The sequence below is a fragment of the Chiloscyllium plagiosum genome, unplaced genomic scaffold (genome assembly GCF_037043375.1).
Source record: "Chiloscyllium plagiosum isolate Xiang-an unplaced genomic scaffold, Cpla_swu_hap1 HiC_scaffold_40, whole genome shotgun sequence".
Taxonomy (NCBI): Eukaryota; Metazoa; Chordata; class Chondrichthyes; order Orectolobiformes; family Hemiscylliidae; genus Chiloscyllium; species Chiloscyllium plagiosum.
This window is the reverse complement of record NW_028270178.1, coordinates 46,718,875-46,738,234: the sequence shown is the minus strand read 5'-3', so window position 1 is coordinate 46,738,234 and position 19,360 is coordinate 46,718,875. Positions and strand designations below refer to the sequence as shown.

At 43.4% G+C, this 19,360-nt stretch overlaps 1 protein-coding gene across 3 annotated transcripts in view; it reads left to right on the top strand.

Annotated features, from left to right (window-relative positions):
* Positions 1-3,292: 3,292 nt before the first annotated feature.
* LOC148138502 (endogenous retrovirus group 3 member 1 Env polyprotein-like) overlaps positions 3,293-19,360 on the top strand; it is a 51,171-nt gene continuing 35,103 nt past the window's right edge. For 2 of the 3 annotated variants that reach the window (XM_087981776.1, XM_087981774.1), the window contains exons 1-2: positions 3,293-3,343; positions 8,110-8,216. The gene's annotated coding sequence lies outside the window, so the exon portion shown is untranslated. Of the gene's footprint in view, positions 3,344-4,957; positions 5,064-8,109; positions 8,217-19,360 lie in introns of those variants that run through there. The other variant, XM_087981775.1, reaches the window with a different exon arrangement.

Here is a 19,360-nt window from a genome sequence, read left to right as displayed (position 1 = left end):
GGCAAGTTTGGAAATTTGACAAACAATACTAACTTCGGTGATGCTCCAGACAGGTCCCAAGCTCTATGAAAAAAAAACAATGTTCAGGTTTATTGCATACTCTCTGAATCACGTGTTTCTTCTAGAGATCCTGCAAGTTTCCCCAGTGAGCACAGTCCATCCGAATGATGTTTCCAACTTTGGCCAACTCATTTCTTTCTTAGCCTCGAAAGCCTGAAGATTGACCAGAAGCAATTAGTCCACAAATGTGGGAACATTACTGACTAGGATTTTTTCCTTCAGAATTGACTTCCATATATTCAGTGCTCAGAAAAGATAGAGCAATGATTCAATGGGAGTAAATCGCTAACCTTTTCTTGCTTAATAATCAAACTGCTTAAATTTTAAAGATGAACACTTCTTAATAGTTCACTAGATCTTAACGAAATATTTTGTACGAAATAAATCACATGATAGATAGTTATTCAGATAACAAAACAAGTTTGGTCATTGAAGAATCCAGAGGAAAAAGTAATGAAACAATGTGAGTTTGATATACCTCAATAACCATTTCAGGTGCATTTTATGCATAAATCCTTTTCCTCCTCGAAGTATTCAACTTCTTGAATAATTGAGAGAATGAAGTCACAATTGTACAACACACAATCAGACCCTTCAGTCCAACTTGCCAATGTAGACCAGTTATCCTAAATTAATCTAGTCCCATTTGCCAGCATTTGTTCCATATCCATCTTAACCCCTTTCTACTGAGTATCAGTTTATTTTACTTTATTAGCACTTAAAACACTGACGTTTTTTCTCCCAACATTGGTTAAAGAAATCGTAAGTTCATTCATCCAAGTTAATTTTGTAATCTTTCACAAAGAAACAAGTGAGAACAACAAATAGCTGAGTGCAAAACAAAATACTGCAGCTGTGCTATATCTGGAAACACTCTAAAGGTCAGGCAGTATTAATCTTTCTGGTCAATGATCTTGTACTCGCGAATTACAACATACAGGCAAAGCAGAAGGAAAGTAGAATTTGGAAAGGTGTGTAATGACCCAATTGGTACTGCCCCATGGCACAGCTTTGTGTAACCTAACAATAGTTGAATGGCATTACATGAAGTTTGAAAAGAACAACAAATCAACAGGAGGAGATGGGTAAGGTGGGTGCAAAAATGACTATTTCAGCGATCTGCATAATACAAGGTTACTGAATCACTGATACTGCACGAGTTTGTCAGTATGGTTTCAATTACTGACAATAATTTGCTAATGTCTTAGCCTTCACAGAATTAGGGTAAATGTGCGATATCTGAATTTCATGATTTGGTTCCTATTGCACTTTGATCAATAAAAATTATTCTTGGTTTAATCGACTCAAAGGAGAAAGTGACGACGCAGAAACTGGATTTCAGTGACGAAAAGTGTCATACTGCAAAAGCACTGCAAGCAAAGGCAGCATCTGAGAAGCAGGAGAGTCGATGTTTTGGGCATAAGCCCTTCATCAGGAATCATAGGCTTCAGAAAAATAACTGGCATAGACTTATGCCAATACATACGTAAAAGGGTCAGAGCATGTTACTATCAGATTAGAGACTAATCTCAGATTTGGTACCATTCAGTGCAACATTTCAGTATGGTAATTACATATGTACCTAAAAGAGAAGTTGTCAAAAATTACAAGCACGAGAATGACTGTAGCATTAAACCTGGATATAAAGTTGGTGAACAAGAATGGCAAAGTGACGTCCCAACAGTATCGCCTTGGGCAGTGTCAAGGTAAACATTTGAGAGCAGAGTTGCAACTTTGGTGTAATCTTCAATCTGGCCAAATTGCAGCAAACATCTGTTCAATTTTATCTGCAAACTACTGAATGCGAAATCCTCCTTGCACAATAATGAGGTAGCATTTTGGGATGTCATTTTTAAAATATATTGTTTTCAAAGTGACTCACAATTAAGAGTGCTCGCTTAGTGCTGTCTGCATAACACAGTATGAAAACGAATTAACAAAAAAAAATTATAACCCAAATTCAGAGTCACTAATTCATTGATATTGCATGGGTCCAGCATTTACAAGTGATCGATTTTTGAAAATATATACAGATACATTTACTAACTACATTGGAGTACAGTCAAGTTTCTTACAGAACAATGACAGGATTGGACAGAGTCCGCATGGACTTAAGAGAGGGGAATCATACTTAGCATAGACTGAGAATTGGTTAACCACACTGGTTGTTGCTGAGACCTCACTTGGAGTGCTGTATATACGATGCTAGCTCCCATATTTAATAAAGGATAAACCAACATTTGTGACCATTTAAAAAAGGATTCACTTAGCTGCTTCGAGGATGAAATGGTTGACCTACCAAGAATAGATAAGCAGGTTAGGACATTATTCAAGAGAATCTTGATAAATAAGGGGTGATCTTATGTAAAAAAAATAACATTGAGGCGCTTGACAGGGTAGATGTTGACTCGATCGTCTCGAACCAGTGAAATCTCAAACCAGGGGACATTACATAAAGGAACCTTTATTTTAAAAAAATGTAAAGAATTTTTTCCCTGTGAATGGCTATAATTTTCTAGCCCAAACAATTGTGAAAGTTAAATGTGGAAGGGGAATGGTTGAGTTACTCTTTGGAGCGTCAGTGTGGCTTGTTGGTCTGAAGGGCCTGTTTCCACACAGTAGGGAATCTATGATTCTATCTCAAATTATTTTAAAAGAGGGCAGATAGATTTTTGAAATATTGAGCAGTTGAGGGCTATGCGGATCAAGCATAAAAGAGGTGTTGAGGTCTGGGTTGGCCCAGCCATGATCTGATAGAATGGGGGAACAAGCTGAAGGGGATGAATGCTCTACTCCTGCTCCGATTCCTTGAGGCTTCATTTCATACTTTGTTGTCTCCAAAGAAGAGCGTGATATAATGTGTAAAGATCTCAGATGTTGTGAACGAGTAAAAATGGGGTGTTTATGTATCGATTCAGATGGCATTGATTCAACAATCACAACTATGCAGTCATGAGAAGGCAGACAATTCCCTCCATGAATAAAGGAAATCTACTGCAGAACTCACACAAAGGGAGTCCTTCCCCTCAGTAAACTCTCACATTACCCAACATATCAGCAAACGCAGGACGCACTGCGTATGCTCGAGCCAACAAAGGGACCCCGGGTGACTGATGTCACTGGACTAATGAAAGGACGGTGGGCGGAGCTGGAGGACCTGGCGGGAGGTTGGTCCAACCATTCAAAGTGAATGTAGGGCGGAACTAGACCGCGTGATCACCTTCGGGTGCGGCGCAGAGTCACTGTCATGAATGCTCAGGAAGTTATGGAGCGAAAGGATACGGTAAGGAAAGAAATAAACAGAGGAAAACGGGAGAAAAACCGTGTTGCTAAGAGCGGAGAGGTTTTACAAACAAAATGTGCACGTCGGAAAACACAAATTTGAACGTCCCAGGTTCGTGTTTGCAGTAAATGGGGAATTGCCTCAGCGCGGCTGCAAGCCTGCGTGCACGCCGCCATCTTTATTCGGGGCAACGACTCATTGGACACGTGCGTGGCCGCCACCTTTGTAGAGGGCAAGATGCAGCAAGCGCATGTGCAGCCTTTCCCTGGTACTGAGACATTGGGCAGGATTGGCTCAGAGCACATTGAAACTCAGAAAAATAGATGTTTATTTCTGGATTTGTGTCGTCATTCATTTAAATGATTTGGTATCGTAAATGAGTTTGCATATCATACAAAATTGGAGATATTGTGGATAGGGAAGTAGGTTACCTCAGATTACAATGAGATATTGATCAGATGGGGTTTAATTTAGATAAATGTGAGGTGCTGCATTTTGGAAAAGCAAATCAGGGCAGCACGTATACACTGAATGGCAAGGCCCTGGAGATGCTTGCCGATCAAAGAGACCTTGGACTGCAGGTTCATAGTCCTTGCAAGTCAAGTTGCAGGTACATAGGATGATGAAGAAGGTGTTTGGCAAGTTTTCCTTCATTGGTTAGAGCATTGAGCATGGGATGTGGGAGGTCATGTCGCTGTACAGGACATTCGTTAGGCCACTTTTGGAATATTGTGTGCAATTGTGGCCTGCCTCCTATCGGAAGGGTGCTGTGAAGTTTGAAAGGTTCAAAAAAGACTTAGAAGGATGTTGTTAGGGCTGGAGGATTTGAGCTGTAGGGTGAGGCATAAAAGGCTGAGACTGTTTTCCCTGGAGTACCACTGGCTGAGCAGTGATGTTATGGAGGTTTATGCAATCATGAGGGGCATGAGTAGAGTAAATGAACAAGGTGTTTTCCCTGATGTAGGAGTGTCCAGAAGTAGAGGGCATTGCTTTAGGGTGTTCGGCGAAAAATTTCAAAGTGGCCAAAAGGGCAACTCTTTCATCCAGTGGGTGGAATGAGCTGCCAGAGGAAGTGGTGGAGGCTAGTACAATTAAAATTTGTTAAAGGCATCTAAATAGACACATGATATGATTAGGAATCTTTTACAGGGACTTGGGCCAAGTGCTGGCAAATGGGAATAGATTAGGTTTGGATACCTGGTTGGCTTGGATGAGTTAGACTGTAGGGTCTGTGTCGGTGCTATACATCTCTATTACTGTGGGATCATAACAGCTTATACTGCTCTGCTTCATCTCTGGGCGCCCTCATGACCACTTTGTCAATATCTAGCTTCCTCAATCTTGAACAATGGGTGTATATTTAGACTGTTTAGTATTTTACGATTACTTTTACAGACATTTTTGTAAGTTATTTTTTTCTCTGCCGTTCAGCCCCTGACCATGTGCTGCTTTTTAATTTTTTTCTGGAAAATCTTTGACAGCCAAGAATTATTTTTTTCCAATAAGCAAGTGTATTTTCCTTCCATTTTAGACTTTCAAATTCTGCACCATTTTCATTTCCTGTAATTCGTTTTGCACTCCCTGAAACATCAACTGTGTTTCTCCTTCCACAGATACCAGTGATTAATGTCAAATCCCTGTTGCCTGGGGAGAGGGTGATGTTGGACTTTCTTGTACAGCTGCAGTTTGTGTGGCGAAGGTGCTCCCACAATGTGGTTGGGTAAGAGACATTACAGGGTATTCACTCAGCGACAGTGATGATTTGAAGATAATGTCCAAATCAAGAACAGTTTGTAATTTTATTATCCTGCTTGTAATTTCAGAAAAGTATTAGTGGGAACTTCAAACATGAGGCCAGAGAAGGATGATATTAGGTCAGGTGACCAAAAGCATTGCCAAATAAGCAGATTTTGAGGAATGTCTTAAAGAAGGAAATCAGACCTGAGAGGTTTTGCCTGAGATTTTCAGACCTTGTTGCTTTGGCAACTGTAAAAGCAGCCACACAGGTGAAGTAATGAATTAACAGGTCATTGGGAGTCTCGAACAGAATGGGTTATCGAGATCTGAAATGGTGTGTGTTGCAGCGAGCGCGGGATGATCACAACCAGGAATTTGAATCCAGGGTGAGAATTTTAAATTGAGGGATGTGGGACTGATGCTGGCAGGTGAGACTAGATTGGGTTGGGATATCTGGTCGGCATGGACGGGTTGGATTGAAGGGTCTGTTTCCATGCTGTACATCTCTGTGGCTCTATGTTGTTGATTATGAGTAGGAGCCTTTTGATGGATCAACAGGTTTTGGTACGAGGGAGTACTTCGGTAGCAGAGATTTAGATTTTCTTGAGATTACAGGGAGGTTGAATGTGGGAAGCTGGCCAGCAGTGTGTTTAGATAATGAAGTCTGGAGAAAACACAAGGTTGATTAGAGTATATGAGCTGAGACAAGGGTGGACACAGCTAGAAATATAGGTTTGGAGTGGGACTGGGCTATCACCCTCAACTTACTTCTGGGATTCAGCTGGTTGTCAGGTTGTGAATCAGGGCGGTAACACAATCGGAAGCTGAGTGATCCTGGTGGAGCCTAAAATGAGTGTCGCTGAGCTGGCTGTTGCTGAGCAGCTGCTGCTTGATAGCTCTGTTGATGATATCTTTTATCACTTTACTACTGATCAGTGTGGACTGATAGATGGAAATTGGCTGGGTTGGATTGCCCTGTGTTTTTGTGTTGAACATCCCTGGGCAATGTTCCACATTATCGGTAGGTGCCAGTGCTGGAGTGGTACTTGGTTTGTTGGGTGGCAAGTTCTGGAGCACAAGCCATCAGTATTATTGCCAGAATATTGGTAGGGCCCGTAGCCTTTGCACTAATTAACAATTTCTTGATGTTATTCAAACTGAATCAAACTGGCTTAAAACTCACATCTGTGATGTTGGAAACCACTGGAGAAGGCTGAGATGGATCATCCCACTTTGCACTTCCGGCTGCAGATTGCTGCAAATGCTGTTGTCTTATCTGGTGCATGGGTATGTGAGGCCCCTTCATCAGTAAGGATGGGGCTATCTGTGATGCTTCCTCCAGTGAGTTGTTTAATTGTCCATCACCGTTCACAACTGGGTGTGGCAGAACTGCAGAGGACACAGCTGCAGAATGGAGGCACGGTGGCACAATGGTTAGCACTGCTGCCTCACAGTTCCAGAATCCCGGGTTCTATTCCCGCATCAGGCAACTGGCTGTGAGGAGTTTGCACATTCTCCCCATGTCTGCGTGCGTTTCCTCCGGGTGCTCCGGTTTCCTCCCACAGTTCAAAAATGTGCGGGTTAGGTGAATTGGCCATACTAAATTGCCGTAGTGTTAGATGTAGCAGAATGGGTCTGGGTGGGTTGCTCTTTAGCCGGTTTGTCTAAGTAATCTAATCTAAAAAATATCCTCTTAAATATCATTCCTAACCGCCTCTGTAATCCTCAAAGATGTATCATAAAGTTGTTCTCTTTAGCCAACGTTTCCAGCATTCATAAAGGCACTTTAGGAGAATTGTCAGTGTGAAAGGCTCCATACAATACAGGAAGTTGTTGTTAATGTCTGACATTAGAAGAAACAGGAATTAACCCTCTCTCTTATACCTGATAAACAGCAGCAAAAGCAGGAAACACTGAGCATGCTCCAGCCCACAAAGGGCCTCTGGTGATTGATCTCAGTGCAGGACCAATAAGATGATGGGGATGGGTCTGGAAGACCAGGCAGTACCAGTTGGCTCTCCAACCAATCTGAGTGAATGAGGGGTGTGACTATACTCAACCACGTGATAAGCTTCACTGGCAGCACAGTGCTGATGTGACCAAGGCATTGGAAATGTGTGAAGGTGCAGGGCACGGTTAATGAAAGATCTATTGACCAGGAAGGGAAGCAAATTTTAATGTAATGGGCTGAGACATACAACAGAACTTAGTGTATATCGGAAAAGACAAATTTGAAAATCCCAGGCCCGTATTTGTGGCAAACTGGTAAATGCTTCAAATGGTGAATTACGTGAGTTAGTGCCGCCATGTTCATTGGGGGCAGGATCCGCGGGACATGTGTGTGGCCACCAACTTTGTGAGGGGCAAGCTGCTTGTGGGCGCATGCGCAGCCTTCCCTGACAGGGAGTGATAAGGCAGGATTTACACAGAGTGTCAGAGTCAGGATGTTTCCAATGTCAAAGAGTGTGATGCTGGAAAAGCACACCCGGTCAGTCAGCACCCGATCGGTGGGAAGAAAGATGGACATGTAGGACAGGTCAAGAGGGCAGTGCCAAGTTGAAAGGCTGGATCTGGGATAAGGTGGAGAGAGTGGAAATGAGGAAACTGGTGAAATCCACATTGATCCCATGTGGTTGGAGGATCCGAACACAGAAGATGAGGCGTTCTTCCTCCAGGCATCAGATGCCAGGGATTTGGCGGTGGAGGCGGCCCAGGACCTGTATGTCCTTGGTGTAGCGGGAAGGGGAGTTAAAGTCTTGGGATACAGGGTGGTTGGGTTGTTCAGTGTTTTACTGTTTCTTTCACAGACCTTTTGTAAGTTAATTTTCCTCTGCTGCCCAACCCCTGACAATGTGCTGCTCTCTAAAAGGACTGAATTTTCCACAATCACTTTGCCAGTGAATAATTCCTTTTTACAACAAAAAAGTGCATTTTCCTTCCATTTCTGACCATCAAATTCTGCAACATTTTCATTCCCTGTAATGCATTTTGCACTCCCTGAAATATCAACTGTGTTTCTCCCTCCACAGGTACCAGCGATCAATGCCAAAGCCCTGTTGCCTGTGGAGAAGGTGATATTTGACTTCCTTGTACAGCTGCAGTTTGTGTGGTGAAGGTGCTCCCACAATGTGGTTGGGTAAGAGATGTTACAGATTATTCACTCAGCGACAGTGAAACGTTGACAATGTGTGTGCAAATCAACAACCGTTTGTATTTTTATCATTTTATAATTTCACAGAAATACGTTGAATAATTTTTGTCATTAGGCAACAGATTGGGATATTAGGTCAGGTAATCAAACGATTTGCCAAATAAGCAGGCTTTTGGGAATACCTTAAAGGAGGAAAACAGATATGAAAGTGTTAGGATAGGAATTCCAGACGTTGTTGCCCTGGCAACAGTAGAAACAGCCAGTCCGGTGAAGCACTGAGTAAATGCATCGCTGGGATGTCTGAAAGCAAATGAGTTGTCCAGATCTCACAGGTTGTGTGGTGCAGGGAGACACGGATGTTCATGCCAGGAATTACATCAAGAGTGAGAATTTTAAGTTGCTTGTAAATGGGAGCCTTTTGATGGATCAACAAGTTTTCGAACAAGTGAGCAATTGGGCAGTAGAGTTTTAGATATTCTTGAGATTACATGTAATTTGAATATGGGAGGCTGGCCAGGATTGTGTTTGGATAATGAAGTCTGGAGATAATACAGGGATAGACAAGTATTTCAGTAAAGTAGCTGAGAATAGGGTGGGGTTGGGTGATCTCACTAATGTAGAAATAGCAATTTTGGAGTCAGGCTCCTCCTCCTCCTCCTCCTCCTCCTCCTCATCATCATCATCATCACTGCCCCTCACCAATTCACAGGTATTTTTCCTTGTTCTCTCTGTCTTTTCTGGTTATGTTCAGCTCAGCCATTCTGCTACTAACTAATATTTGACTTCAAGATTGTTGGGAAATCCTGCTCCATCTCCAGTCTCCCTTTCCTTTCTAAATTCCTTGTATTTGGTGTCCCTCAAGGATCAATCCTTGGCCCCTCCTGTATCTCACCTTGTTGTCCACTTCTCCAACGAATCCCTCTGTGTAAACTGTTTATATTCCTTTTGGAACTCTACTGTTCTGCCTTTTCGAGGAGATCTCCCCCATCATTCTTCTAAACCTTCCCTGGGAACACTGGGGAGTGGGAAGCATGCAGAGTTGCTGTCTTTTACGGGATACTCTATGGGATGACTGGGATGAGCTTGCTGCCCATTGGTCATAATGGAGACAACTTGTTCATCGAGCTGCATGAGCCTTTCACACCCCATGTCTTATTGATGAGGCACAGCGGCAACACGGAAGGAAAGAAGAAGAAGCAACTCCTGCTCTCCACATCTCACTAACACTGTCCCATGTGTCAAAATTCTGTCCCATGTGTCAAAGATCTGCCCTGTTTAGTCACATGAAGTCCCAAGGTGGAAACTCATAGAAACCCAGATAGATTTCCCCCTGAATTGACTGCTGGTCTCCACAAGGGGTAATGTGTACAGTCATCCTGGGACAAGAGGAGGGGATGGTGTGAGTTTCTAACCTGATCTGACAGTGGCGGACATTATAAACCTATATTACAGGTGGACATTCAGATGGTAACCTCAGTATTTGTAACACCAAACTCTGACAGAATTACTCAATTCATCGGGACCTGGATATTTGCATTTAGTTGTGAGTATTTTGTTCCAGCTCATTCCTATTTGATGCATAAAAGTTCTCCTTTGAATCAAACCAACCTGTCAATAGATCTCCCCCAAGTCTGCCATATATGTCTTGTCAACAGTTTCTGATGAGCTAATGAGTGAAAGGTTGATTATTATAATGTATAACTTCTGTAAACCCCTCTGTCACAGTGCAGCCACAATTTCCTCTGTTACAAGGTGAACAATCTGTTTCCCCAAACCCCTGATTCTGATTGCTCTCTATAAGGTACACATCAGGATTGTTTTGGAACGGTGTCCACTTGCCTGCATCGGTGCAGCCCCCAACAATATTAAAGAAAGTCAACATCCTCCAGGACAAAGCACTGTGCCTGAGTGGTGTTCCATCCACCACCTTCAGCATTCCCTCTCTCCACCCCCGAGGCACAGTGGCATCACAGTGTAAAAGTTAAAGTCAGCGTTGTCCTACCAGACCGTAGGGCTGCTCTCTCATTAGGGAGAAATGACTGGTGGTGGGTTTTACCTGAAGGTTACCCAGCCCACGCAAGTGGAGAGGTTGGAAAGGAGAGTCCATCTATTGTAGATGTATATTCTTGATATGTGCCATTATCACCCATGTCCCTGCAACTAAAATCCCCCATTCCTTGTACCATCCTAGTAAATCTCTTGTGCCTCCTCTCAGAGAACCTGACATCCGTCCCATTGTATGTGCGACCTCTGGTTTGCACAGACCCAGCAGCTCTGTGTTCCTGTGGGTGATGTCGTCATAGAGCAACAGTTGCAATAAACCTCACTGTCTGTAATGGTGGGAGACACATAAATCCCAGTGGCATTTAAGATGTATTTAGTGTGCACTTGCGATGTCGTGATAGATGGCACGTTTCCACAAGTACTGGAAAATAGATCAGGATAGTTCGGTGGTAGTTTTCTTTCTCACAGATGGATCACCAGAGTCTTTTTCTGTTCTGTAGACCGCTGAGATGTTTATTATAGGAATATGACAGGCTCTATTGGACATCAGGTCAGAAAAGGTGATACTAGAATAGATGACACTTGGTTGGTCGATGTTTTTGGGAGGAAAATGAGACGGAGAGTTTTAAGAGGAAATTCAGAAGCTCAGCTCAGGAATCAGAAAGGGCCATCATCAAGTGAGAAATAAATTTTGGGTGTCCTGAAGGCAGGAAATAAAGAAAGGCACATATAGCAAAGTTTTGAGAGAGGGGAGGGGAATAGAGATAGAGAGGATAATGAAGCTGGAGGACATGAAAGATGGAAAGGATTGTGAGGATGGAGGATATTACAGAGATAGATATTTGTAATAGAGGTTTTTGAGTTTTGAGGCTGGAGAGGAGTTATTGAGATATGGAAGAGTTGTAAGGCTGGATGAGGTGGCATTGACAGGGATAGTTCCGAGCATAGAGGAATTTTCAGAGGTAGCGAGCGTGAGAGTCAAAAGTTATACAGCATTGACACAGACCCTGTGGTCCAAACAGTCCATGTTGAACATAATTTTGAACTGAACTAATCAGTTTGAACTGACCAAGTGGAGGCCTCCAGAAGAGGCCTCCACTTGGTCCAAATCCATCCTAGCATTCCCTATTGATATATGGGTCCAAATGTTTTTTCCTCATGAGAATCCCATGCCCCTACCCTTTTACTCTACATTTACCCCTGACTATTTCACTAAACCTAATCATCCCTGAACACTATGGGCAATTTAGCACGGCCAGTTCACCTACCCTGTATATCTGTGGTTTGTGGGAAGAAGCGGGAGCACCTGGAGGAACACACGTTGACATGGGGAGGAATATCCAAACTCCACACGGACAGCCATCCAATGCAGGAATTGAACCTGTGTCCATGGTGCTGTGAGGCAGCCCTGCTAGCCAATGAGCCACTGTGCCATCCTGAAATTGTAATTGCATTCACAGCTAGAACTTCCTCTGCAAGTTTATTCCACACGTGAACCACTCTCTATGAAAAACAAAAAATAAAATCCCAAACTTCGTTTTAAAGCCTTCCGTCTCTCAGTTTAAAATATGTACCCACTCATGAATAGCGACCGCTCCTGGAAAGGGCACCGCTGTTCACATTACTGATAGTCTTCAGGACTTTGTAAATCTCTAATAAGGTCACCCCTCAGCCTCTTACGCTCCAGTGAAAGAAGAGCCAGCCTATCCAGACTGCTTAAAATTCAAACCATCCATTCCCATCAACCTCCTGGTAAAACTCTTCTGAACCCGCTCCTGTTTAATAATATCCTTCCCTTGATAGCACAACCAGAACTGGGCACAGTATTCCAGAAGAGGCCTCCCCAACATTCTGTACAACCTCAACATAACGCCCCAACTCCTATTCTCTGAGGTCTGAGCAATGAAGATAAATGTGCTAAACACCTTTTTAACCACCCTGTCTCCATGTGACACATACTTCAAAAATCTGAATACCGAGGTCTCTTTGTTCTATATCACTTCTCATGGCCTGACTTTTAATGAGTGTAAATCCTGCCTTTTTTATCAAAATGTAATATTTTGCATTTATTCCAATCCAAAACATCCTTCGAGTATAAAAGCAGTAGGAGAATACTGAAGAGGGAAATCAGGAGGGCAAAAAGGGGACAGGACACAGCTTTGGCCAATAGGGTTAAGGATAATCCAAAGGGTTTTTATAAATACATTAAGAACAAAAGGGTTACTAGAAAGAGAACAGGGCTCCTCAAAGATCAGCAAGGCGGCCTTTGTGTGGAGTTGCAGGCGATGCGGTTGGGAGTGTTGGAGGGCGAGAGACTAAACGAGTATTTGGCATCAGTGTTAACTGTGGAGAAGGACATGGGAGTTATAGAATGTCGGGAAATAGATGGTGACATCTTGAAAAATGTCCATATTACACAGAAGGTGGAACTGGATGTCTTGAAACGCATAAAGGTGGATGAATCCCCAGGATCTGTTAGGTGTACCCTAAAATTCTGTAAGAAGCTAGGGAAGTGATTGCTGGGCCCCTTTCTGAGATTTTTGTTTTATTGATAGTCAAAGCTGAGGTGCCAGAAGACTGGGGGTTGGTTAATATGGTGCTACTGTTTAAGGAAGGCGGTTTGGACAAGCCCGGGAACTACAGATGCCTGACCCTGACGTCGGTGCTAGACAAGTTGTTGGAATGAACCCTGAGGGATAGGATTTACATGAATTTCTAAAGCAAGGAAAGATCAAGATTTATGAAGTTGATGTGCTGGAAATTTTGGAAAACATTAAGATTGATAAGTTCCCATGGCCAGACCAGATTTATCCTAGGCTGCTCCAGGAAGAGAGAAAAGAGGTTGCTCAGCCGCTGCTAAGGATATTTGCCTCTTCACTCTCTACAGGAGTCATACCGGAGAATTAGAAGGAGGCAAATGTTCCTCTTTTCAAGAAGGGAAATAGGTGGCAATTACAGACCAGTCAGTCTGACATCTGTTGTCTGCAAAGTTGTGGAAATAATTCTGAGGGAAAGGATTAATGATAATTTGTCAAAGCATAGTGTGATTACTGAGTTCTTTGAGGAGGTGTCAAGATAGGTCGACGACCGTAGAGCAGTGGGTGTGGTATAAATGAATTTCATCAAGGCATTTGTTAGGGTTCCTGAAGAAGGACTTATGCCCGAAACGTCGATTCTCCTGTTCACTGGATGCTGCCTGACCTGCTTTGCTTCTCCAGCAACACATTTTCAGCTCTGATCTCCAGCATCTGCAGACCTCACTTTCTCCTCAAAGATTTGTTAGGGTTCCCCATGGTAGGCTCATCCATAAAGTCAGGAAGTATGGGATACAGGGAGATTTGTCTATCTGGATTCAGAATTGGCTGGCTGACAGAAGTGGTTGTAGATGAAAGCCTGAAGGACAGTTTGGAGTGTGGTCCCACAGAGCTCTGTTCTTGGGCCTCTGTAGTTTTTATAAATGACTTGGATGAGGAGGGTTATGGCTGGGTTAGTAAATTTGCCGATGACACAAAGATTGGAAGTGTTGTCGATAATATAAAGGGCTACTCCAGGCTGCAGAGCTGGGCTGAGAAATGGCAGAGGGGGGTAAACCTGAATAAATGCGAACTTGAATGCTGAATATAGGATTAAAGACAGGATTCTTGGCAGTGTGGAGGAACAGAGGGATCTGGGTGTGCAAGTACATAAATCCCTCAAAGTTGCCAACCAAGTGGATAGGGTTGTTAACAAAGCAAATGGTTTTTTTGGCTTTCATTAACATGGGAATAGAGTTTAAGGGCGCTCCAAGTCCCAGTGAGACCACACTTGGAATTTTGTGTCCAGTCCTCGTCTCAATACTATAGGAAATGTACAGAGGTTTATGAGAGGGTGCAAACAAGGTTTACTAGCATACTTCCTGGACTGGAGGACTTCCTGTATGAAGAAAGGTTTAATAAGCTCGGACATTTCTCTCTGGAGAGAAAGAGGAACAGACGAGACCTGATTGAGATGTACAAAATACTGACAGGAATAGATATAGTCAATAGCCAGAGACTTTTCCCCAGGGCAGGATTGACTTGCATGAGAAGTCATACGGTGAAGATATTAGGAGGAAGGTATAAAGGACGTGTCCGAGGTAGGTTTTTTTTACACAGAGTTGTCAATGCATGGAATCACAACTCTGTGTAAAACTCTGTGTAAAAAAACCTACCTCGGACACGTCCTTTATACCTTCGGTGGTGGTGGAAACGAAGTCATTGGGGACATTTATGCAACTGCAGGACATGCACATGGATAGCAGTGAGTTGAGTTGTGCGTAGGTTAAGTTTTACATTTGGATTAAATTTCGGTGCAACATCGTGGACGTAAGGGCCTGATCTGTGCTGTACTTGTCTATGTTGTATGATTAGGGATAGTCGACATGGTTTTGTGCGTGGGAAAGCATGTGTCACGTACTTGATTGAGCTGTTTTTGAATAAGTAACAAAGAGGATTGATGAGGGCAGAGCGGTAAATGTGATCTGTGTGGACTTCAGTAAGGTGTTCGACAAGGTTCCCCATGGGAGACTGATTAGCAAGGTTATGTCTCTCAAAATACAGGGAGAACTAGCCATTTGGATACAGAACTGGCTCAAAGTTAGAAGACAGAGGGTGGTGGTGGAAGCTTATTTTTTTAGACTGGAGGCCTGTGATCAGCGGAGTGCCACAAGAATCGGTGCTGTGACCTCTGTTTTTTGTCATTTCTATAAATGATTTGGATGTGAGCATAGGAGGTATAGTTAGTAAGTTGGCAGATGAAACCAAAATTGAAGGTGTAGCGGACAATGGAGAATGTTACCTCGGATTACAATGGGATCTTGATCAGATGGGCAAATGGGCTGAGGTGTGGCAGATGGAGTTTAATTTAGATAAATGTAAGGTGCTGCATTTTCGAAAAGCAAAGCTTAGCAGGACTGATACACATATTGGTCAGGTCCTGGGGAGTGTTGCTGAACAAAGAGACCTTGCAGTGCAGATTCACAATTCCTCGAAAGTAGAGGCGCTGGTAGATAGTGCACTTGAAGAAGTGTTTAGATGGTCACACCAAGCACTACTGATGCTGCCTGACCTGAACACAATGACCATTATGGATAAGATGAGGCATTGCTGGAAGTCAGAGTCTATACAATGTGGACCTGGGGAGGTGCAGGGGGTCAGGCAGTATCAGAGGAGCAGGACCCTTTGTCAGTCCTGATGAATAGTCCTGACCCAGAAAGTCAGCTTTCCAGCCCCATCGTATTCATGCTGGTCATCAAGCACCTATTTATTCACGTCCCACGTTCTGGCACTCAGCGTGTAAACGATATTGTAGTGCTTGGGGTGGTCATCTTAACACTTCTTCGAGGCTGCAATGTTTCCTGCATCTGTCACCATTTCAGGTGCTGCCAGACCTGCTGAGGATCTCCAGCGCTTTTTGTTTTTATTGTGGATTTCCACCATTTTTCTGAGGCACTTAGAGTCAGAGAGTCATCAAGCACGGAAATAGACCCTTCAGTCCAACTCGTCCATGTCGACCAGATATCCTAAACTGATCCAGCTCCATTTGGGAGAGTTGGCCTATATCACTCTGAACACTTTCTATTCATGTACCCATCCAGACGCCTTTTAAATTTAATTTGACCTGCATTCATCATTCCTATAGCATCTCATTCCATACGCTCACCAACCTCTGAGTGAACCGTTTGGCCCTCAGGTCCATTTGAAACGTTTCCCCTCTCACTTAAAACCCAATGCCCTGTAGTTTTGAACTCTCCGACACTGGGTGGAAACAAAGACCTTGGCTATTCACCCTGTCTGTGCTTCTGCGTAAGGTAACCCCTCAGTCTCTGACGCTCTAGGGAAAAACCACAGCTTATTCAGCCTTTCCCTCTAACTCCACAGTCCTAACAATAGCCTTGCAGATATTTTCTAAAACCCTCCTCAGGTTTTGTAAAACAGAGTCATAGAGATGTACAGAATGGAAACAGACCCTCTGTCCTAATCGTCCATGCCAACCAGCTCATTTATACATGTACCAAACAAGTTGTTCCTAGGATCCCCTTGAAGTCTTTCCCTTCTCACGTTAAACCTATGCCCTCTGCTTTTGGACTCCCCTATCCTGGGAATAAAGAAACTGACTAGTCACCTTATTGTTGCTCCTCACAACTTTATAAAGTTGTATAATTCCATCCCACAGCATCTCCTGCTCCAGGGAAAATAGCCTCAGCCCCTCCCTATTGTTCAAATGTTCCAATACTGGCAACACCCTTGTAAATTTTTGCTGAACTTGTTCAGGTTTTCCAACATCTTTCCTGTAGCAGGAAGATTAGAATTGAAAGCAGTCTGGGGATTCTAAAAGTGGCCAAGCTAATATTCTGTACAACCGAACCATGATCTCCCAATTCCTATACTCAATGCACTGCCCAATAACAGCTAGCATACCAAACACAACCTTCACCGACATGTCTACCTTCAACCCCACTTTCAAGGAACTATCAACCCACACTGCACAGTGTATTTGTTCGTGCACACTGCCCAGGAACTTGTCATTATGAGGTTGAGTCCTATTATGGTAACATTTTTCCGAAATCAGGGAGAATATAATTGAATGTAGTATTCTAAAACTGGCCTCACCAATGCCCAGTACAGCCACAACTGTAGCTAACTCCTATACTCAGTGACCAAATCCCCACAATCATGGCCCATGAGACTATGTCAACCATCTGAACTTGTATATTTCCGCTATGCATGCCCCTCATGATTTTATAAACCTCTACAAGGTCACCCATCAGCCTCTGACGCTCCAGGGAACACAGCCTATTCAACTTCTCCCGGTAGCTCAAATCTTCCTGTCCTGGCAATATCCTTGAAATTGTTTTCTGACCTCTTTCAATTTTCACAATATTGTTTTGATGGGAAGGAAACCAGAATTGTACAGATTATTCCAACAGTGGCCTAAGCAATGTCCCGTGCAGCCGCAATAGGATCTCCTAACGCTTGTACTCAATGCTGTGACCAATAAGGGAAATCATACCAAATGCTGCCTTCGCTATTCTATCTATCTGCGACTCCACCTTCAAGAAGCTATGAATCTGCACTCCGAGGTGTCTTGGTTCAGCAATGCTCCCGAGGACCTTATCATTAAGTGTATAAGTCCCAACTGCAGCACCTCACATTTTTCTAAATTAAACTCCATCTGCCACTCCTCAGCCCATTCACCCATCTGATCAAGTTCCCATTGTACTCTGAGGTAATCTTTTTCACTGTCCACTACACCTCCAATGTTAGTGTGATCTGCAAACTTACTAACCATTTCTCCTATGTTTGCATCCCAGTTATTTATATAAATGATGAAAAGTAGTGGATCAAGCAGCGATCGTTGTGACACTCCACTGGTCACAGGCCTCAAGTCTGCAAAGCAGCCCTCCACCACTCTGTCTTCTACCTTTGAATCAGTTCTGTATCCAAATGGCTGGTTTCCTCTGTATTCCATGAGATCTAACCTTGCTAACCAGTCGCCCATGAGGAGCCTTGCGGAACACCTTACTGAAGTCCACGTAGATCATGAACACCGCTCTGCCCTCATCAATCCTTTGTTACTTCTTCAAAAGACATTCTTCCCTTTGGAAAACCTAACAGTTACAGCACCAGAATAATCGGCCATGTCTGTGCGGATCATGATGCCATTCCAAATTAATTCCATCTGCCTGTACATGATCCATATTCCTGCCAACCTATACCTGCTTATGTGTCTGCCCAAATGCCTCAAAAACGTTGTGATTGTTTCTGCTTTTACCATCTCCCAGGAGAGTACATTCTAGTCACTTACCACCTTCTGCTTAAGAAACCTGCCTGACATATCTCCCTTTAAACTTGCACAGATATTGTTGGAAATGCCCAGCAGGTCATGCAGCATCTGTGAAGAAAAATCAGTTAATGTTTCAGTCCCGGTCACCCTTCCTCAGAAACATTAACTCTAATTTCTCTTCACAGATGCTGCTGGACCTGCTGAGGTGTTTCAGAAATTTCTGTTTCTCTTTCTGGTTTACAGCATCTGCGGTTGGTTTGGTTTTCATTTCCTTTAAACTGCCCCCTCACTTCTTAAATGTGTGGCTCTAGAATTTGTCACTTCCACCTTGGAAAAAAGATTCACATTATTCACTCTGTGCCTCTCAGGTTACCCCACAGCTACTGACAAAAAGCCAAGTTTTTCCAACCTCTCCCAATCCAGACAACATCCTGATAAACCTGTTTTCACCCTCTCCAAAGCCTCCAAATCTCCTTGATGTCTTTCCCCTCTCATGTTAAACCTATGCTCTCTACTCTTAGACTCCCCTACCCTGGGGAAGAAAAGAAACCATGACTCGTCTCCTATCGTTGCTCCTCATAATTTAAAAAAGTTCTACAATGCCACCTCAAGTATCCGGTGCTCCAGAGAAAATAGCCTCAGCCTATTAAGTCTCTCCCTATGGTTCAAATGTTCCAATACTGGCAACTCCCTTGTAAATCTTTTTCTGAACTCTTTCAAGTTTCCCAACATCCATCCTATAGCAGGGAGACTGGAATTGAAAGCAGTATGGAAATTCCAAAAGTGGCCGAGCCAATAAACTGTACAACCGAAACATGATCTCTCAACTTCTATCCTCAATGCACTGCCCAATAACAGCTAGCATACCGCACACCACCTTCACTGACCTGTCTACCTTCAACCCCACTTTCAAGGAACTATCAACCCACACTGCATGGTCTGTTTGTTCGTGCACACTTCCCAGGAACTTGTCATTGAGGTTGAGTCCTATTGTGGTAACATCTTTCTGAAATCAGGTAGACTAGAATCGAATGTAGTATTCTAAAATTGTCCTCACCAATGCTCTATACAGCCACAACGTGACCTCCTAACTCCTATACTCAGTGATAGAATCCCTACAGTGTGAAAACAGGCCATTCGGCCCATGAGACCATACCAATTAACGGAATAGCATCCCACCCTACCCATGTAACCTCTCATTTCCCACAGCAAATCCACCTTACCTGCAAATCTTTGGATTAAGGGAGGAAACCAGAGCGCCCAGAGGAAGCCCACGCAGGCACACACTGGGAGAATGTGCAAACACCACACAGACAGTGGTA